Source organism: Carcharhinus amblyrhynchos, chromosome 24 (genome assembly GCF_965287045.1).
Source record: "Carcharhinus amblyrhynchos chromosome 24, sCarAmb.v2.hapA, whole genome shotgun sequence".
NCBI classification, from domain to species: domain Eukaryota; kingdom Metazoa; phylum Chordata; class Chondrichthyes; order Carcharhiniformes; family Carcharhinidae; genus Carcharhinus; species Carcharhinus amblyrhynchos.
In genome coordinates this window covers 42,546,350-42,561,906 of record NC_137347.1, presented here as the reverse complement: position 1 = coordinate 42,561,906, position 15,557 = coordinate 42,546,350, and the positions used below count along the sequence as shown (strand labels likewise).

General features: G+C 42.6%; 1 pseudogene; it reads right to left on the bottom strand.

The window, feature by feature from the left end:
* LOC145357909 (S-adenosylmethionine decarboxylase proenzyme-like) overlaps positions 1–15,228 on the bottom strand; it is a 46,960-nt pseudogene extending 31,732 nt beyond the window's left edge.
* Positions 15,229–15,557: the final 329 nt, after the last annotated feature.

The following is a 15,557-nucleotide window of genomic DNA, read 5'->3' as shown; positions in this document are numbered from 1 at the left end:
TAATCAGCCAATCCGCTTTATTCAACCGCTACAAAGGAAACAAAAAGGAACGAAACCAGATGGACCACCCAGGCAGCGGAAAGGGCAATGGCAAACCCAGCCCTATCCACTCTGCAAAGTCCTCCTTACTAACATCTGGGAGCTTGTGCTAACAGCTTGACGTAGCTATACTCACAGATAATGTCCCAGGTGCCAGCATCCTCTCCCGCTGGCAGGACAAGCGCAGCAGAGGTGGCAGCACAATGAGGGAGGAAGTTGTCCTGGGAGTCCCATGGCATCAGGTCAAACATGGGCAAAGAAACCTCCTGCTGATTACCATGTACCTCCCCCACCCCACCCTCACTGCTGATGAATCAGGACTCCTTCATATTGAGCACGTACAGAATGTGTTCTCTATGTCCATCACCAAGAGTAGCTCAGTACAGATCCCAGATCATAGACCAAGAAGGCAGCTCACCATCACCTTCTGAAGGGCAGCTAGGGATGGGCAATAAATGCTTCCAGTTGTTCTTCCAGCTGCCTCACTCCTGTCTGCTCTGACGTTCAATGAGATCGTGATTGATCCGCTGTGAAAATCCTCAACTCCACTTTCCCACCTTGTCCCCATTACCCTCAAATCCCTTACTGATTAACATCTGCCTATCCCAGCCTCGGACATTCTTAACAAGCCAGTTATAAACCTTCCTCACTGTTAGAGGCAGGAGGCAGAAAGCCATCATTTTAAAAGAGAATTCTGATTACAATCAAAGTGCCAGTGAAGCAAGAATCTGGTTGGGAATATCCGGCACTTTAATGGAAGATATCCCCCCTCCACCAGCACACACCTTCTGTTACTTCGAGTGTATGGCACAAAACTCGTAAATAAATAAATTAATTAAAGAAATCTGGCTGATAATTAGAATTTAGGATTCTGTAATCTCATTTTGACCAATAGCAAAATCATCTCCCAGTTTATCATTTCACAAACAGGGTATCGTCATTTAACACAAGATCACTGAGCTGTATTTGATGAATGGAAATAATGATGGGTATTTAATACACATTTAGAGTCTGTTTATTGTATTGTGGTCCAAGTGGGTTTAAACCATTGTGGCAGGAGGTGGGAATCAGAACAGGAGATCAGCAAATGTAGAGACTGGGATCAGCATCTCCGTCGTCCTGCACTCAACCCTGGAATGCCTGGATAACAGAGACAGTTATGTCAGACTCCTATTTATTGATTACATCTCAGCCTTCAACACCATTATCCCTACAAAACTTATCTCCAGCCTCCGTGACCTGGGCCTCAGCTCCTCCCTCTGTGACTGGATCCTGAACTTCCCAACCCACAGACCGCAATCAGTAAGGATAGGCAACAACACCTCCTCCACCATCATCCTCAACACTGGTGCCCCACAAGGCTGTGCCCGCAGCCCTCTACTATACTCCTTATATACCAATAACTGTGAGGCCAAATTCTTCTCCAACTCAATTTTCAAGTTTTCTGCTGATACCCCTATAGTGGGTTGGATCTCAAACAATGATGAGGCGGAATACAAGGATGAGATAGAAAATCTGGTGAACTGGTGCGGCAACAATAATCTCTCCCTCAATGTCAACAAAATGAAGGAGTTAGTGATTGACTTTGGGAAGGGTAGTGGAGAACACACCACTGTCCACAACAATGGGGATAAAATGGAAATGGTTGAGAGCTTCAAGTTTCTACGTGTCCAGATCACCAACAAACTGTTCCGGTCCCTCCACGCTGATGCCAAGGAAACTTTTACAGATATTCCATAGAAAGTATGATCTCTGGTCGTACCAAAGCTTGGTCTTGCTCTGTCCAAGACTGCAAGTAACTATAAAGGGTTATAAATGAAGCCCAGTCCATCACACAAACCAGCCTCCCATCCATTGACTCTGTCTACATTTCCCGCTACCTCGGCAAAGCAGCCAGCATAATTAAGGACCCCACGCATCCCGGACATTCTCTCTTCCAACAGGAAAAACAATACAAAAGTCTGAGGTCATGTACCAGCCAACTCAAGAATAGCTTCTTCCCTGTTGCCACAGATTTTTGATTGGATCTATTTTGCACTAAATTGATCTTTTTCTACATCCTAGCTACGACTGCAACACCACATTCTGCACTCTCTCTTTTCCTTCTCAATGAACAGTATGCTTTGTCTGTATTGCATACAAGAAACAATACTTTTCACTGTTTCCAAAAACATGCGACAATAATAAATCAAATCAAATCAAATAACTTTTTGGTCTTAATATGAATGTAATATATATGATTGTGCGTTATAGGTTGCCATTAATTATATCATTTATCACACAGGGCCAATTCTGAATCGAATCCAAGAGCTTTCAATCTCCGTCCCACCCCCACAACCCCACCTCCTCAAAATTAATAGTTATTTTGTAATCTTTCAGCTATCTCCTGTCCCCACTGCAGTATTTGTGACTGCTGCCTCATAGAGCCAGGGACCCGGGTTCAATTCCCCACCTGGGTCACTGTCTGTGTGGAGTTTGAATGTTCTCCCTTGTCTACTTGGGTTTCCTCCGGATGCTCCAGTTTCTTCCCACAGTCCAAAGATGTGCAGGTAAGGTTGATTGGCCATGTTAAATTGCCCCTTTGTGTCAGGGGCACTAGCTAGGGTAAATACCAAGAGAGAGGACCTGGTTGGGATTGTGGTCAGTGTAGATTCAATGGGTTGAATGGCCTCTCCCTGCACTGTAGGGATTCTATGACCAGTTTTATCTACACAGCTTTTTAAACTATTCTCAAGTCAGAAAATAAAACACTCTGCAAAACTTATTAGCAATAATACGTTTTGTTAGAAATAGTCTTATGAAGCTTCAAGTTCTTCGACAAATGTAATTTGCTGTGCATCTTTAAGAATGGATACCTGAGTGACATCATCAGTAATGACACCATCTTTCAGAAAGAATTGCTTCATTACTTCAGGATCCAATTGTCTCATCAAAATTTCCAGAGTCTGATCAGGCTGGAGGAACCCACAATCTTCGCTGATATCCAGAGTGTAGAGGTACCTGATGGAGCAGCGAACACAATACAAACAGATCCAGAATTTGAGATGGTGAATTTCAGTACCCTGACTGTATTGCTGGCAGTTTCATCTTATGAAAATTGCTATTCTTTTCTGTGAATCTGTACTTGAAAAATATTTCTATGTTAGTATTCCATGCCTTTGATTATTGAAGGTTTAAGGCCTACTCTTGAATTTAAGTACTTGGTCTAATCTAGCATTTCCATGCAGTACTCAGAGAATGTTACATTGTCAGAGATACTAACAATAGGGCAGGTTAAGTGAAAGCCTGTTCAGGATGAAGGTATGAGATCCTATGGCATTTCTTCCAAGATGAACAGGAATGTCTCACAGAATCTTGACCAACATTCACCCCTCTACTGATGTAACCAGACAGATTAAGTGGTAGTTCACCTCATTGCTGTTTGTGGGATTTTGTGACCTAGTTAGTAATTGGGTCGGATTCTCTGACCTCACCCACGGCTGGGATTCTCCGGACCCGCTGCAGTGAAAGGAGGTTTGGTTGAGCGCCAAATTTTCCGTTCTCACCGGCAGTGGGGTGTGAACAGTTGGAAAAATCTGGCCATTGTGTTTGCTGGTAAGAAATACAGTGACTACTCTTTGCAAGGAATGTATTGGCCGAGAAGTGCTTTAGGACGTCCTGAACACATTAAAAGTGTCCCATAAATGTGAGCTTTCTTTCTTTCACCTGTGTCAAGTGATGTTCCATGCATTTACAATGAGGAAATTAGTTGAATCTGTGTTTGGAGATATAATGGAATGAACCTTTATTAATAAGACCAATGGGGAGATGATTACACTGTGGTCATGTAACTGGCAGTTTACCTTAAGGATGCAGACAATGTCTAATGTCAATGTCCAATACTATCCCCACTCACATTGTCTGCATCTTTAAGACTTGAATAGCAGGTTAGCTGTAAAGACTCACATTCTAATCAGTATTCTGTAAACTGTGTGTGACTTTATATGTCCTTCTCTGATCAGAACCTTCCACGCACCTGATGAAGGAACACGGTTTCCGAAAGCTTATGAGATTACTGTCAAATAAATTGGTTGGACTTTAACCTGGTGTTGTGAGACTTTTTACTGTAATGTAACTGGACCAGTAATCAAGGCTACTGGTCTGGGACGTGGGTTCAAAACCCACCACAGCAGCTGGTGAAATTTAAATTCAATTAATCCATCCCCCATCTCAATATGGGCTCAACCCATCATGGAATTAGTTCATGGAATGGAAGGTCCATTCACTGGTCCTTAGCATTTGATTCTGATTTAGAAATTGCTTGTTTGAATTTCATAAGTGTACAAAGTCAGACTAATTTGAGGTTTCATTGTGGTTATGAGCTAAAACTGGTTAACAGTAGTGTCAGTGGTCTCAACTGTCCCAACATGCTGCCTCATTGTTGTATTTCTATCTGGTAATACCTTTAAAACACATCTGTTTCCCCTCTTCACAGAGACTCGCAGATAAGGACAGGTCTATCTACAGATTCTTTGTTTCTTGTGCATTTTGAAGCATATTTAAACTAAAGAAATTCCCTCCTGAGAGTTTCTGTTCAAAACAATATTCTTTGTTAAGAGGAGAGAGAATTCCAGCTTGTTATCAGCTGCTGTGCAGGAACTGAGGGAGGCCTTTGCTTCATTTCAAGAAACTGCTTCAACTGCAGACGGGGCTCTGGTGAGAACTCTGGTGAGTTTTGTGATATCAATCAGGATTTCTTGTATCCTAGTATCAGTCCATTCAATGAATTGTGCAACCATTGATCGGATTTCAAAATAGTCTTTTTAGTTGTTTTAGGTTGCCACTTATTCAAATAACTGTAGATGTGCTATCCCTGTCCCTAGCTGCATTGGCAATTCTTCTTAAATCTCTGCCTTCTGAAGTTTGACAAATTGAATAGATTCCAATTCCAACCTGAAAAGCCACACTGTTCGTTTTCTGAAATTACCAGTTAGCTGGGAGTTGAGGAAGTCGTACAACAGAACTGCAGACCAGAAGGGAACTCCAGTTAGCGGAAAGCATAACAGCAAGCCTGAAATTAATTGTCTCTAAATATGGAACCTCTCAACCGATACTGTGCAGACTGCAAGTTGTTCAGTTTGACCTGCGGTCTATGCTAAGTTAGCTGGTCTCGGATGGGACTAGAATAGAGCTCAGCACTTGGTTTAAAGGGGAATGAAGTTGGTGGAGGGAAACAGTTATCATTTGCCAACATAATAATAATGATAATTCTGTTCCAAATGGATGAAGTTGTTTGAGACGTTGGGCAGGATTTTACGGTTTTGTTTGGGCGAGACTGGAAATTCCCATCTAGGGTCAATGGAGAGTTCTGTTGCTGGACCCTCGCCAGCACCAATTCCATGGCGGGCGAGGTGGTAGAGTTCCGGCCATTGAAACATAATAGGATATGATAAAGATAAAATTGAAATCTGGATAAAATACTTGACTGCCAATTAAAGTGTTAAAGTGTAGTGACTGATGTAATGCAGGAAATCTTATTGCCGATTTGTAAATAAGAACATAGAACATTACAGCGCAGTACAGGCCCTTCGGCCCTCGATGTTGCGCCGACCAGTGGAACCAATCTAATGACCCTCTAATCTAAACTATTCCAATGTTATCCATATGCCTATCCACTGACCATTTGAACGCCCTTAAAGTTGGCGAGTCCACAACTGCTGCAGGCAGGGCATTCCACGCCCTTACTACCCTCTGAGTAAAGAACCTACCTCTGACATCTGTCCTATAATTACCACCCCTCAATTTAAAGCTATGTCCCCTCCCACTAACTAAGAAGGCTCCCACTAACATCAATAGAATGAGAATCACCAAAGTGGGACCTGAAACAAGAATCTTCTGATTCAGAGGTGAAGGTGCAACTGACTGAGTCTTGGCTGGTACATAACAGTTAAACACCCAAACAACACTCCACGCCTAAACTCAAGGGTATTTAGAGATGGGCAACAAATGCATTGCCAGAAATGCTCACATCTCATGAAAGGATAAAAAGAATGCTGGTGAGACCGGTGATACTCTGTGGGGCTGTACCAGAGTTTTTATCCATACTTTGGGAAGGATTTTGAAGATAGAAGACAATAACATTTTTCCAAATAATTTTCTTGATTTTGGAGATTGCAGAGCTGTCAAGATGCAGCGAGGATCATAGATCATAGATCCCTACAGTGCAGAAGGAGGCCCTTTGGCCCATCAAGTCTGCACTGACCACAATCCCACCCAGGCCCTACCCCCATACCCCTACATGTTATACCCACTAATCCCTCTAACCTACACATCCCTGGACACTAAGGGCCAATTTCTTAGCACGGCCAATCAACCTAACCCACACATCTTTGGACTGGGTGGGATGGGCAGGAGGGAAATAGAGATCTGGGTGGGAAAAGAGTCACTCATTGAGATCTTCATGTGGATGCCCCTTGTTTGGCTTGGAGACAGGGTCTTTCTCCAAATAAGGGCAGTAGGTGGGCTCTTGAAGCAAGAGAGCCAATTAGAAGCCTTCTAGCTTGAAAGAAGCAGCAGTAGGGATGGAAGGTATGTCAGAGAGCGAGGGCATTAAGATAGACATCCTGATGTTGCGAAGTTTCCTCCAGGCACCTAAACAGTCTGCTACCACTTGCAGGAACCTGAAAACCAATGGAAAATGTCCCATTAACTCTTTAGATTGGCCTCAAGTGGCTGTAAATGAGCCGACCTGGTAATCTGCCTCAGACGAACAGGTAGCCCAGCTGTTCATTCCACCTCTGCAGAGATGGCCCAGGGGGAGAATGGAGCCAGAGAACCAACAGGTCGGAGAGTGGGGCTAATCCTTCAGTCCCAGAACCAGTAGAGGGTGAAAACACAGTCAAATGTCCCTGCTTCACAACCTGCTAAATCGATTCTTCTTACTCTGCAACTTTATTATCCCTGCATCATCAAACACAGAACTTTAATATGGCTATTTGAGAAATACTTCAATCCAACTGCTACTGAACCAATATGTGACAACTCCCAACAGCGACAAAGGTTCCCAAATGTCTATCTATCTTCCCTAACCCATCCATTATGCAAATTTGTCACAGGTAGGACTGAAGTTCAGGATAATACAGATTCTATTTTGTTCATCTCTTGGATAGATCACTTTAATTTACATAAAACCATTCTTACAATCAATTAATGCTGTCGGGGTACAATATACTGTGCTCTTCATTCAGAGATATTAATACAGTGTTCCATAGCCACTGATTATAAAATCTTTACAGAGATATCCATTGATGATCTGAGAGCAGAGTTTGATTCTTCCAGAGCTGTAACTGCTCCTAATTAACACAGATCATTAAACTGGGCTGCTTTTAAATTTGCTATATTTGTTGGATGAACGATTCCTGTTTCAGCAAATAATTTCCGTGGCTATGTGAGGCAGTCGATATCGGAGGTATTTTTGAAGCAGTCTGTGTTGTCTGCGTGCAGACTGCCCGTCCCCTGGAACGTGGTTCCTGAGGCTCTCCCACAGCCGAGGCCACGCTGCTGTTTCCCAAAGCTGCAACTCCACTGGAGCAATCAAATCACACCAGGCTAAAAAAAAATAAGGTCTTAGGGACTAACACTTGCAGCACCATTTTAAGGTTAAATTTTAAGTTTTATTTATCAGTGTCGCAAGTAGGCTTACATTAACACTGCAATAAAGTGAAAAGCCCCTAGTCATATCGCCACAGCATGGTGGCACAGTGGTTAGTACTGCTGCCTCTCAGTTCCAGGGACCCGGGTTCGATTCCTGGCTTGGATTACTGTCAATGTGAAATTTGCACATTCTCCCCAAGTCTGTGTGTGGGTGCTCTGGTTTCTTCCCACAGTCCGAAAGACATGCTGGTTATATGCATTGAGCCGAACAGGCACCGGAGTGTGGCAACTCAGGGATATTCCATAGTAACTTCATTGCAGTGTTAATGTAAGCCTTACTTGTGACTAATAAATAAACTTTACTTTAGTCACCATACTCCAGCGCCTGTTAGGGCACACTGAGAGAGAATTTAGCGTAGCAAATGCACCTAACCAGCACCTCTTTCAGACTGTGGAAGGAAACCAGAGCACCCTGAGGGAACCCATGCAGACACAGGGAGAACATGCAAACTCCATACACACACACAGTCACCCGAGGCTAGAATTAAACCTGGTCCCTGGCACTGTGAGGCAGTAGTGCTAACCACTGTGCCACTGTGCCAGCCATTTACAAAGCATCAACAAAATCCTTGCTGAAGATGTGAGTACATTTGCTGACACTTTCCTCTCTGACATTTTTAAAATTGTTGTGTCATAAAGGGACTGGACGGCACTGTAGCACAGTGATTAGCACTGCTGCTTCACAGTTCCAGGGACCTGGGTTCAATTCCAGCCTCGGGTGACTGTCTGTGTGGAGTTTGCACATTCTCCTCGTGCCTGTGTGGGTTTCCTCCAGGCGCTCTGGTTTCCTTCCCACAGTCCAAAGATGTGTGGGGTAGGTTGATTTCTCATGCTAAAAAAATTGCCCCTTAGTGTCCCGGGATGCGTAGGTTAGAGGGATTAGCGGGTAAATGTGTAGGGATATGGGGGTAGGGCCTGGGTGGGATTGTGTTTGGTGCAGACTCAATGGGCCAATTGTAGGGTTTCTATGATTCTATGAACTGCTTTGTTTTGACTTCCCCACAGTCGATTTGTAATATTTATTTCTTTGCAGAATAAATATTTATTTATTTACTCTGGTTTTTTTGTGTTTTTCTCTTTCTTCCTGTTATTTGCATAATCACAAAAAAATCTCCCTTCCCATCCCCTTTATTTGCCTCTGTGGATTTCTGAAGCTATCATTAAGATACAACTCATAGTATTATTGTGGCCACCTCATTTTGAACAACACAATATTGCTCAGAATATTCATTTCAATGTTTTAATGCATAAAATGTGGGAAATACTAAATATCTTTAACTCTGGTTCTTCATCACTGGCTGAGCCTTGCGTCTGTGATTACATTTTCGATATTAGTCTGAGGTTGTCAAATTAAGCTTACTGTACAGAAGCTGCAAATGAGCAGAGTAAAAATGTTAAAACTCATTTACTGAATCTATGTTCCCAATGGGGGCACTATATCCCCTTGGAGCACATGTAGCAAAATTGAATAAACTATGCCCACAATTTTCCAATCCTCTTTACACGTTATCAATATTCATAATTTTTCTGCTATCTTGACTCAAGCTCAGAGACAACACAAAAATAGAGCAAAAAATATCAGAATGCTTACCAAGCTTTTCATAAAATAACAACTACCTGTGAGTGAAAGGCTGTAATCCATCTTGGATACAGATGACGTTGAATCTTTGTTGTATGGATTAGGGCGCTGTTGGGATTCTATACTGATATGGAGCTTTATGTCTCACCACCAGACACTTGTTACTCTGTATTTATCCACTAAATGCAGACATCCACAGCACTAAGGCCAGTTGGGTGTGATAGGTCTGTGGTCCAGGAGTCAGTGGTTTAACCAGTTAAATACAGTCTGCCACTCTTATCATTTTCAGCATCACACAATTTTTCAAACTGGCATTGTATCAATAACTTGGATGAATAGAGGTGGCTTGTCATGGTTAGTAGATTGACCTCAAAATCACCTGGAACATAGGGCGGGATTTTTCCGGCTGCACTCGCACCAGGACTGGAAAATCCCACCCGAGGTCAACGGGCTTGGTCCTGTCCCGCCCACTACAATTCCTGTGGCAGGAGGGACAGGAAAATTCTGCCCACTGCATCATAAAGATTTACAGCACAAAAAGAAGCCTCTTTGCCCATCATCTATGTACAGTTCTGTTCACCTTATTATAGAAAGGATATTATTAAAATAAAAAGAGTGCAGAAAAGATTTACTAGGATGCCACTGGGACTTGATGGTTTGAGTCATAAGGAGAGGCTGGATAGACTGGGACTTTTTTTCTCTGGAGCGTAGGAGGCTCAGGGGTGATCTGATGGAGGTCTATAAAATAATGAAGAACATAGGTTAGTTAGATAGTCCACATCTTTTCCCAAATGTAGGGGAGTCAAAAATTAGAGGGCATAGGTTTAAGGTGAGAGAGGAGAGATATAAAAAGGTCCAGAACGAGCTGCCAGAAGTAGTAGTAGATAGAGGCAGTACAGTTTTGTCTTTTAAAAAGTATATAGACAATTATATGGCTAAGATGGCTATAGAGGGACATGGGGCAAATACAGATAATTGGGACTAGCTTAGTGGTTAAAGAAAAAGGGGCAGCATGGACAAGTTGGGCCAAAGGCCTGTTTCCATACTGTAAATCTCTATGACTCTATCTTCACAGTGGCCAACATGTTGCCATCCAGTTTAATTCCACCTTCCAGCTGTTGCCTTGTAGGTTGCAGAACTCTAAGTGCATATCCCACCCTTTTAGGCAGTGAGTTTTAGTTCTCCACCGTCCTCTGGGTGAAAGAAATCCCCCTCGAATCCCCTCTGAACCTCTCACCCTGCGGCCATGGCCTCAGGTTATGGACCTCTCAACTATGGAGAGTAGGGCCTTCCTATCCATGTAGGGACTTAAAGGTTCCAGCAACTGCACTATCTTTAAACCTGCAGGAGAGTGGTGTATTTTATCATGTTTAGATTGTGTGATTTGTTTTTCAATGTCAGACGATGAGAGTTTGTGAAAAATAAGTTGGCAGACTCACTATCCTGAAGTGTTGTGACATCAATGAGAAAAATACAAATTAATTTTTTTGCAGAGTCAGATTGAAAGTACATAAAGGCTACTGAACCAGAAAATGGTTCTCTCATCTCTTCTCAAAGTGGTTACTCTAGCTGGTGTATAATTTCCATGTCAGGATCGTGTAGGTACCCATCATTCTTCATGTAGACTTTTCAAATGTGCAACAAAAACAACTTCATCCAACATTAACAAGGGCATGTTCCAGCAATGATCACTAAATAGGAAGGTAGAATGATGACAATGGCTGATTTTTATCCCCCTCTGTTGCCCAGCCAGATAGAGGCAACACTCACTCCCTGACTGTAAACAAAAAGTTGGTACAGAACCGGTCACCGCATGCCAAATGGTATCAGGCCACTTGTTGCATTCAGTCACTGTTAGTTAATGTTTTTTAAAGAAAAATAAAGAAATATTCCTGGCATTGGGTGCAAGGAGTGAAGAATATCCATTCCTGTTCAACAAAGTAAATTTGATTTTCCAGTGGTTGGGATAATAAGTCTAATTCTTGGGACTCTGTGGATCTGTTTTCCTTTGCTCTGATTCCAAAAGTGTTTTTGTTTCTTTGGCAGATTCCCGAAACCACGTGCTCACCACAATCTGAGGGGGACAGAGGACATTGTGTCACATCCACAAACCATTCAATACCTGAGACTTGGAGAGGGATGAGGGTGAAATATATTTATAAAAGTGAAAGGTTTATCCAGTGATTGAATACCCGTGCCAACATCCCACAGTCGCAACTTTTTCATTTTCCTCACTTTACCTGTTCAGGTGCCGTTTAATCAGGTGCCAAAACATTCCTGCCCCCCCATCACAAGATTCGCTCAGCTCTGCGCTGATGCATAATTAATTAGCTGAAAAGCAGAGGATCTGAATGAAGATCTGCCCAGCAGGAATCAGATCGCTTGTCACCGCATTGAATCTCCAGAATGGATAATCCCCGTATTATTGGGTTAGGTCATATTTCCTCATCCAAAATCATTTTGGATCTTATGGGAATGCCTGTGTAGAGTCTGCACGTTCTCCGTGTCCACGTGGGCTTCCTCTGGGTGCTCTGGTTTCCTCCCAAAGATGTGCAGGTTAGACGGATTAGCCATGGTAAATGTTTGGGGTTATGGGGATAGGGTGGGGGAGAGGAATTAGCTAAGATACTCTCAGAGAGTTGGGATGGAATTTTATATGAAGAACTCTAAGTGTCAAGCTAGCATGAAAATGAGAGAGTTGCAGATTCATTCGCGCAGAGTTGCGCAATTTTATGCCCAATCTTGAGCACGTATTGCAACAGAAAACAGGCTGGACTGATCCTAATAACTATAGGCAGCTGTTGGGACTTAATTCACCAGCCAACAGCAGAAGGAGCTGGTGTGATCAGGGGGGTTACAGGGATTGGGCTTGGGTGGGGTTGTTGTCGGTGAGGACTCAATGGGCTGAATGGCCTCCTTCTGCACTGTAGGGATTCAGTGATTCTACGGTGAGGAGTACAAACGGAAATATTCCCGGTTATGCCCTACCTCAATGATGTCGAAACCACGGTATTTCTACGCCAGTTCTAAAAGGGGTCCCATTGCCTGCAATAAGAGAGTGGCCTTTAGCATAATCAGATGTTCCCAAAGCGCTTTGCAGGAGGGTCCTTAAGTAAAATTAGACATCGGCAACATGAGAACATAATCGAGCAGCTGGCTAAACGCTTGGTCAAAGGGCTTTCCAGGAGGACCATAATGGGAGGTAGAGAGTCAGAGAGGTCTGGGGAAGTGTTCCCACAGCTTTTGGACGTAGGCAGTTAAAGGCACAGCCACCAGTGGTGAGTGATTAAAACTGGGAATGATTAAGGGGCAGAATTGGATGAGCAGAGACATCCTGGATGCTTTTTTTCTGGCGGTGGAGTTGACCGAGGGGCAAGGACATAGAAGGATTTAAGAACAAGGATGAGAATTTCAAAATGATAAAATCAGGGCTGAAATTGTCCAAACATTGGGTGAAAGAAATGTCTCAGGTGTCTGATTTTCCATAAATCACGTACAGTTATCTTTGAAGGGTATATAATATCTTCCATCTTCGCAATAGAAATCAGAAATTGGATTTATATGAAAGCTAAGGGCTGGAATTTTCCGGCTGCTCAGATCCCACTGCCACTGCAAGCGAGGATGGGGAATTTGGTGCTTGACCAAATCTCCATTCACTGCAGTGGGACTGGAAAATCCCGCATTTGTGAATAGCTGGAGAATTCCGGCCAACACTGCTACTCTGTAAACAAAGGAAAATATGCTCAACCAGTATATCAATAACTCTGGGATCACACTGCAGGACACTAGTGTATAAACACTTGCTATATTTATGTCTGGGGAGAGAAGTTTCAGATAAAGGTGTTTAGCGTAAGTGTACCTAACCTAATACTGTTATTTCCGACTTACTGGATTTTAGAATTGAGAACAAGGTTCCTTTTGTCTGATCCTTTTTCTGGTGTGGCGCTGTGTGGAGATGACTGGGAGTGACCTGAAATTATTTTCCTGGCAGATTTCCCTCCTTTCCGGCAATGATGTGCCAGCCTCTAGTCAAGGTCTCTCCAGAGCGACAGGCTATGATTACAATCTCACCATTTGGGAAATCATAAGCAATGCCAGTGTCCCACCACTCTCTATTTCCACGTGTCCATGTTCAGATATGCTTTGCTGCTATTAACACTTGCAGTAATTGCTGAGATTCTTATTTTTGATGCAAATTGGCCAATCAGCATTGGACTGACTAATGGGGAATGATTAAGAGTTTTGTAATTGTGTAATGAGATAGCAATGTGTGGCTGCCTAACAGTTCCACCTAAAATTCCTCTCTTGGGGCTTTTCAGAAATGTTAACCCATTTGTTTAAAACAGCAGAAAGAAAGGAATTTCAGAGAAAGCTACATTTCTGTGCCTTGATATTTCCCAGTTAAACTTGCAGTCCCCTTTCAGTGATAGAAAAGTCACCTTGATGGGGAATTCACCTTGTTACATCCAGCACTGGCCAGCAGTAGCCCTGCTTGTGCATCCTGCTGCTCCAGATGGCCTTGCGATTTTGTACACGCTCAGCTTGGGGTCTGTCTATGATTAAAAATGTAAAATTATCGTGCCAAGTGTGAAATCGTTTCCTGTCTTGGACGGTTGCCCGTAAGAAAGTTAAGTTGAGATGGTCAAAAGGCAGTGCAATTCCACTGCTCCATTTCCCGAGGTAAGAGTTCAATCTATCTTTATAAAAGATCAGCCCAATGATTGCAGTTAATGACTGGGCTAACTACTGCAACAGATCTGTTATCCTCATTTTGATTGTGATCAAACTGAAATTTGTTGGAACTTTTGATGTTAATGCAGAAAACTCAGCAGATTCACAGTGCAGTATAATCTTTGCTGAAATTCTTTATCAATGGTGTATTTCTATTTTTCAGCACTTACTGCTCCATAGATGGGCTAAAGAGAAAAAAAAAGAAATTAAATTATACGGTGAGTTTTCTGTGTTAGATTTTTAGGTCAATTAGTTTTTAGGTTAATGAGAATAAAAGGGTCAATCTCCTCAATGACACAGAGGCAGATGTCACTGGCTGCTAATTTTTCTCTTGGAGTGATTTTATCTTATTCTCCCCTTCTCCTTCTGTGGTCTCAATGCACACCATTCCCTTGTCCAAGGGCAGCCACTTGCTCTCCTCTCAGGCTCTCTATCGCAGCCACTAGACACACAAGTCCCTGTGGCTTGGGGTAATTCACCTTCTCGTTTTAATTTCCTTTCTGCGGGGAATCGTCTGGTGTGTGCCGGCATCCACATGGACTGCACAACTGAGATCAAGAGCTCACTGTGTGAGCTCATGAGGGTGTGAATCTGTATCCCACTGTTCCTCTGGCACTGCGCAATATCATGGCATTGCTTCCGATTCCTGATATCTCTTGGCACCAGCTGTATCGAAAATAGGCAGCCGTAAATTTAAACCAAGATGTGGCATTAACCTTTGGAAAGGAAAGACAATTGTATTGAGGGCAAGGCTGCTTGCAGAGGGAAATGTTGAAGAAACTGCAGACTGGTGAGTGAATCAGTAATTTATTAATGTAATAAATTAAATATATTAATGAATATGATTGAATTGTGATGCATAAAGGAACATAATCCAAAGCCAAAAAATAGTTTCATTCAGCCTAGGCTCCTTTATTTAAAAATATTTTTTCTTGTATTTTACTCTCACATTTTACTTCAATAAACACGCTCAGTTCACATGCATACGTGTATATAAACATGCTCAGTTCACATGCATACGTGTATATAAACATGCTCAGTTCACATGCATACGTGTATATAAACATGCTCAGTTCACATGCATACGTGTATATAAACATGCTCAGTTCACATGCATACGTGTATATAAACACGCTCAGTTCACATGCATACATGTATATAAACATGCTCAGTTCACATGCATACATGTGTATAAACACACTCAGTTCACATGCATACGTGTACATACAGATGCTCAGTTCACATGCATACGTGTACATAAACACGCTCAGTTCACATGCATACGTGTATATAAACATGCTCAGTTCACATGCATACGTGTACATACACACGCTCAGTTCACATGCATACGTGTATATAAACACGCTCAGTTCACATGCATACGTGTATATAAATACGCTCAGTTCACATGCATACGTGTATATAAACACGCTCAGTTCACATGCTTACGTGTATATAAACACGCTCAGTTCACATGCATACGTGTATATAAATACGCTCAGTTCACATGCATACG